The sequence below is a fragment of the Plecotus auritus genome (genome assembly GCF_963455305.1).
Source record: "Plecotus auritus genome assembly, chromosome: 1".
NCBI classification, from domain to species: Eukaryota; Metazoa; Chordata; class Mammalia; order Chiroptera; family Vespertilionidae; genus Plecotus; species Plecotus auritus.
Genome location: NC_137770.1, coordinates 202,369,482 through 202,375,972, shown reverse-complemented (window position 1 = coordinate 202,375,972; position 6,491 = coordinate 202,369,482). Strand labels below are relative to the sequence as shown.

Sequence of the window (6,491 nt, the reverse complement as noted above, 5' to 3'; positions counted from 1 at the left end):
ACAGTGTTGATGCCTCTTTTTAATGTTTGCTCACCACAGGATGGGGATTAACCTGAACCTGAGGACATGTAACAAGGCTTAATTCAGAAGTGAAAATTGGGCATCTCTAGCTCAGAAGCTCTCATCACAATTGTGTTATTATTAGCTCCCTGATTAGGCTGAATTTAGACTAGCATTCCTATTTTACCTGATGGGGAAATAGGAGGTTACTGCATTTAGATGGAAGGAAATCATGAATGTCAGCCTGCTATTTACAATTTTTTTAGATAAAAATGGCAAGAGTCACATGTTATCATCTTGAAATGGATTTCAAAGCAGCCTGTTCCCTTCTTGGTATAGCGATTCCTGCTAATGTATTCCTTTCCTTCCTTTCACTGAATCCCAGATAGAAATAAGATGGACCTCTTCCTTTACAGTAAAGGAACTGTAATCCCATACTGTGTCTCTCATTTCAATCAGAGACAAGATGACCTTACCATGTGCCCTAAGGTATTTCATGATTTCCAATCTCACTTCTTACTACTTTGCTCTTTATTTGCTTCATAGACTCACCTCTGCTGTTCCTTGACTAGGCCAGGCACACTCTTTCTTTTTTTCTAAATATGTTTTTATTTATTTGAGAGTGACAGAAAGGGAGAGGGAGAGGTAGAAATATTGATGAGAGACAAACTTCAACATCCATTGGCTGCCTCCTGCACACCCCCTGCTGGAGATCGAGCCCGCAACCCTGACATATGCCCTGATGGAACCGAACCAGTGACCTCTCAGTGCAGGTGTGGAAGCTTGTCCCAGGGACTTTGCTCTTGCTAGTCAGTCCACCTGGGAGGCTTTTCCCCCAGATCTCTTCCTGGCTCACTCCAGCATCCTTCAGGTCTCTGTTCAAATGTCATCTTATTAAACAGGCTTCATCTGACTACCCTGTCCAAGTAGCACCCCTTTCCTCCTGCTTCTGTTCCTCACTATTCCCCTTATTCTGCTTTATGTTTGTTTATTGTTGTTTTTATCACCACCTGACAAATTATACATTTGTTTATAGTCTGTGTTCCTTCAATAGAATGTAATTTCCACCAGGGCAGGGCCTTTTTAAAAAAATTGCTGCTATGCTCTCAGTGCCTAGAATGGTATCTGGAAAATGAAGCAGATGCTTGATAAATATTGGTTGAATGAATAAATGAAACTGCTTTAATTTTTGCACCTTAATGTACAGGTTTGTTTGTTTTTCTTACTTAATTCTTCTGTGGCACATGGAGATCTATTTGTCATTTAGCATTAGTAGTCATTTATTTTTGCAAAATGTTTTATAGATACGAACTTTAAAAAAAAGATAAATATAATAAGATATGTGTGAAGGTTGCATATAAAGTTGGTTAATGAAAAATGGTCCAGGATTTCTCAGAGTTTATACTTTTAATTTCAGTTTCTATCTTTTTCTACCTAACTACACTCTGTGTTAGGTAGTCAAAGATATATGTACCCAACTTTTCATTATCTGTGCTAATAAACAGGCTACTTGCTGTAACTATTTTGCTGTGTTTGTTTTTATACTTTTTCTGAGTTAAAGAAGATCAATGTTTTGGTTGAGAGTTTGGTTATAGGATATGTAGGAGAAAAAAGTAAACAAGAAAAAAAAGAGCATTGTAGCAGATGGTCTTATTATCTATTCTGCTTAATGATGCCTAAGAATTTGAGAGCAAGGTTTGCATGGATGATGTTCCTCTTATTTTCCCCTACTGCACTTCCTTAGTTGCTTCCAACAAACATAGACAATTAGGAGTTTTATGTACATTAACAGACAAAAGAATTACTTTTCTGCAAATATACATAATGACTAAACATATATTATTTAAAAAAAATCAGCACCAATGTATTTATGTTAATCATGTGTGAGTCTCAGGAAAATGCATGTTCAGATAAAACATCTTATTTTCATCCCATTATCTGGAAAACCTTGATAAAAAATGAGATTCTAGAAGCTATAAGAAAAAAAAAAAGATGTATTTTATGTAGAAAAGACGACATGAGAAAAGATTTGGATACAGGAGTGCTATGGTCCCAGGAAGGGGTTCTGGAAGTTATTCAACACATTGTGGGCCCTCAAAAGGCATCAAACCATCTTTGAATGTACAATTAGTATACATTTAGTAACTTATTCTTTATTTAATTACCAGACATTACCTGAATGCCCACTAGGGGCCAGGAATTTTTGTTTGTTTTGCATTTTAAAATACAAAGGTGAGTAAATAATAGGACCCTACCATGATGTTGCTCACCACCTACTCAGCAAGAGAGAAATATTATTAATCAGTAAGTATAATTGGTTGCTTAGAAATCTATACAAGATATGGGGGAAGTGGTAGAGTTGGCCCCAGGAGGGAATGATAAATTCAATTTGGGCAGAGTTTGTGTGAGGGAAGCATGGAGTAGTGGAATCTAGGAAAGACTTAAGAATGTATTTTGCATGTCAAGTAAGAGTTGGAGTGATGCTTAAAATGTTAATTGGTGCAACAAAATAAAATTAGCTATATTGGACATCATCAAAATTGAAAACATGTGCTTCCAAGGACTCCGTCAAGAAAGTAAAAAGACAACCCACAGAATGGGAGAAAATTTTTGGCAAATCATATATATGATAATGGACCTATATCTAGAATACATAAAAAACTCCTACAACTCAATAATAATAATAATAATAATAATAATAATAAAATAACCCAACTTAGGAAATGGGTAAAACATCTGAATAGACATTTCTTCAAAGAAAATATGTAAATGGCTTATAAGCTAAAAAATGCATGTCATTTAGAATGAGGAAAATAAAAAAACAAAACCACACTGAGATAATACTTTATACCTACTAAAATGCCCACAATCAGAAAGACAGAGAATAACAAGTGTTGGTAAGGAGTGGAGAAATTAGCATCATAGTCACAAGTTCTACTCAAACTAAAGCAGAAAAATTGGCATTATATTCACAAGTTCTATTCACACTATGTTTCTGCAGCATATCTCCAAGGTTGTAACAAAATGATACTTTCTGGACCTGCAGTACAGGGTCTGTACACCATGGTGGGAATCTTGAGAACCATCTTGGACTTTACCCACCACACAGCATTTTACTCTGCTCAATTTTCTTTTTATCCATTTGTTCTACTTCCTAGGAGGTTTCATCAACTTTATATTCCAAATCATGGGTTAAGTGTTTTAAAAATTTTGGCAATCATATTTAACTTCCATGAGTACTTTCATGTTTTATGAATGCTTAAAAATTTTTATTATCTAGGATAGCTTGTATATAATAACCTATCATCTCTCTGAGTTTAACTTGTAGTTACATTTTTTTATTCTGTACCCTGCATTGACTATTTTCTCAGAATTTGTTTTGTTTTGTTTTTTCTCCTGTTTATGTTTTAGCCTCTGACTTTCATGTTGGAGCTGGTTCTTAAATGTGGTGATTCTTGACTGTCTACTCATAATTAAAAGTGAGTTACAAAGATGATTGGAAGCTCCGCAGGCTTGTATTTTGCTTGTTTTACTGTCAGTATTCTGGGAGCTGAATGGAGGGAGGGGTTCTGAGTTTCATAATTCAATGTGCATGTTTTCATTTAATCCTCTTGCTTTCAATATGGACCCTCATCCCTGCCTATAGCTGAGGCACAGCTGTTTTAATGTCTTAGGCGAGTAAAGCCTTCTTCAGCCAAGGAGTTCCTGGTTATATATGTTGAGGAAGGGTATCTTGAGATCTAACTTTCTAATAAAGACTTTCAACTAATGTTTCTGCTTCAGCCACACTGAGAGACAAATACAAGATTAATGGGGCATTAAGCTTAAAATTTAGGGCTTCCCCTTAAAGAAAAATAATACAAAAGTAAATACTGGACTTTGGCAGAGCCTGTGTAAGGGATTAAATTTGATAGATGTCACTTCTCCCTTTTACTTTCCTATGTACTAGTGCCTTCAATTTTGCAGTGCTCTGGGTAGAGAATGGAATGCTTTCTGTGCAGCTGCTTTAATGTCTGCTCAGCTAAATCAGTTGCACTTGTCCATCCATTGTCTACCTTTAGTTATTTTGTTAACATTTCTTTATCTTCTATTATTTTTTTCAATGGTCTCTGAACTTTTTATTGGCCTCTTGCCTATCAAGGGGTGCCCCACTTCTGCTGCCTTAATGTCTCAGAACTTTGGTGTCGTTGACCTCAGTTAGCACTTTGTCACCCACAATCCTGTGAGGGTGTTCTTTTGCATAGATTGCATGGAGTTGCTGTTGTCCAGGGCATCATCCAGAGAAAAGTCCTCCCTTTTTCCAGCAGGCAGAGGTAGGTGGCGAACTCTGCCTCCAGCTGGACCTTGATGTTCAGCAGACCCTCTGCCTGGGTCTGGGCCAGCTAACTCCAGGTGCAGCAGGATCCCGTTGAATTTTTCCATCTGTATGGCATAGCATGTCTCCACTTCCCTCAGGCTGTTCTCCAAACTTGCCTTCAGATTTTTCAGAGTCTAGTTCAGTCTCCAAGGACTGGATCATAGATCTCAGCTCTGTATCATGTTAGAGGTCTGCGAGGTGACCACTGTGGTGCTCTCCTTAATCTGCTGGGACCAATACTTGTCTAGCTTTTCTCGGTTCTTCCAAGCCAGCTGGTCATATTGGACCTGGATGTGCACCATGATCTTGCTGAGGTCCTGAGATTTGGGGCATTCAACTCCATGGTCACCCAGAGTTGACAGTCTGGTTTTGTAGACCATTTACTTCCTCCTCATGGTTCTTCTTCATGAAGAGTAGCTCCCCCACGATCGCCTCAATCTCTGTCTCCAGCTGCAGCTGAGTGACATTGGTATCATCAGTGACCTTTCAGAGCCCATTGATGTCACTCTCCACAGACTGGCACATGGCCAGCTACGTCTCATACTTGACTCTGAAGTCATCAGCAGCAATTTGGGCATTGTCAAACTGCAGAATGATGCAAGCACTGTGCACAGAACTTGCAAAGACCTTAGTTCCTCGATGGTCTTGAAATAATGCCCCCAGTCTCTGACCGGGGTCCCTTCTTTTCCAGGTGTTCCAGGATTTTGCTCTCCAGTCTCTGATTATCAGCCTCCAGGCTTCTCACTCTCTCCAGATAGGAGGCCAGGCTGTCATCTAGGCATTGCATAATCTCTTTCTCACTCTGGATGCCCCTTATGCTTTCATATTCCCCCCTGCCATTCCCACAGCCAGGCCCAGGACCCTCAGCTGCCCTGTACTCTGGTGGACTGAGACATGGAAATCTGAGAGCCCAATCCCCTGCATAAACACTGCCTGCGCTGCTGGCTGGCTGGGCCTGGTCACCAGGCATGGAGCCCAGGTTCTGGTAGTTTGTAGAGAAGCTGGAGCAGGTGCTGAAGCAGAGAGGAAGGCGAGAGGCCAGGACTCAGGTTTGACCAGTAATGAGTGCCAGGTCCGTGACTCAAGTTATATGCTCCTATTATTTTTGTCATTTTTCTTGTGAGTTTTTTTTAGGAGGAAGCAAAGAAAAATCTATCAAATTTAACCAGAGCTTCCATAAACTCAGTTTAGAGTTGGAAGAAATCATCCAGTTCAGGGGTCCTTAGCCTGGATTTTAGGAGGTTTAGAACCTTCTTCTCCCCAAATTATACTCAAAAGTTTATATAGAAGTCTTATGTCTATTTTCCTGGGAAGAAGTTCTATAGCTCATCAGATTCTCAAAAGTTAACATCCCTTGATATTCACAGTTGAGGACATTGTGATTAATAGAGACAAGGTCAGACATCTCCTTGATTCTATGTGCCTGACAATACAAAAGCCTTGGTTCTTAGTATAGAGGTCATCTAAGAGAAGAATTTTCTCAGCTAAGAGCTTTCTGACTCTGGTTGTCCTCAGCACACTCTAGGGTATATAAATATGGACCTTGGCAGAATCTTTGCTCTTCCCCACTTTAAGGTCTTCTCCCTCATTTAATAATAGTTTTGTCTTCCATTGTGGGGAAAAGTCATTTTCCTTGAGAGAATGATGTCCATGCTTGTAAATAAAGTAGGAGGATCTCAGCTTGCATCTTACCTGTGTTTATCCCACATGTAGCCATTTTGGGGGATTCAGGTATCAGGCTTCCCTAAATTTGCAAGGCCTCCAGGAGTCTACCTACATAGCAGCCTGAGAAACCCACTGAGCAATAACTCATTCTAAAGGAATAGAGGCAGCCTGGGTTTGGGTCGAGGCATTCTTCATTTAGCTCTTAAGAATTAAGACTGAAGGCATTAAAAGTTATTTCCTACTTTGGTGGAATGGTGCCATACTGTTTGTTCTTTGACAGCTTCAGGATGCTTCTATAGCCAAGGAGAGAGTCTCAGAGGACTTGGCAGTCACTTTAGGAAGCCAGGAAAGCAGGAAAATGGTGTTTATTATTCGGTAGCTGGGAGTAATGTAATCATTGCTTGTGAGATACCTCCTAGGGAGGGGAGGAGATGTTTGGGGTCTTACAATTGGGAGGCATTCCTATTGC

General features: G+C 39.5%; 1 pseudogene across 1 annotated transcript; it reads right to left on the bottom strand.

Annotated features, from left to right (window-relative positions):
- Positions 1-4,162: 4,162 nt before the first annotated feature.
- LOC308241961 (keratin, type I cytoskeletal 18-like) lies at positions 4,163-5,327 on the bottom strand (annotated as a pseudogene). Its single transcript has one exon. The product of its transcript is annotated as a keratin, type I cytoskeletal 18-like (transcript).
- Positions 5,328-6,491: the final 1,164 nt, after the last annotated feature.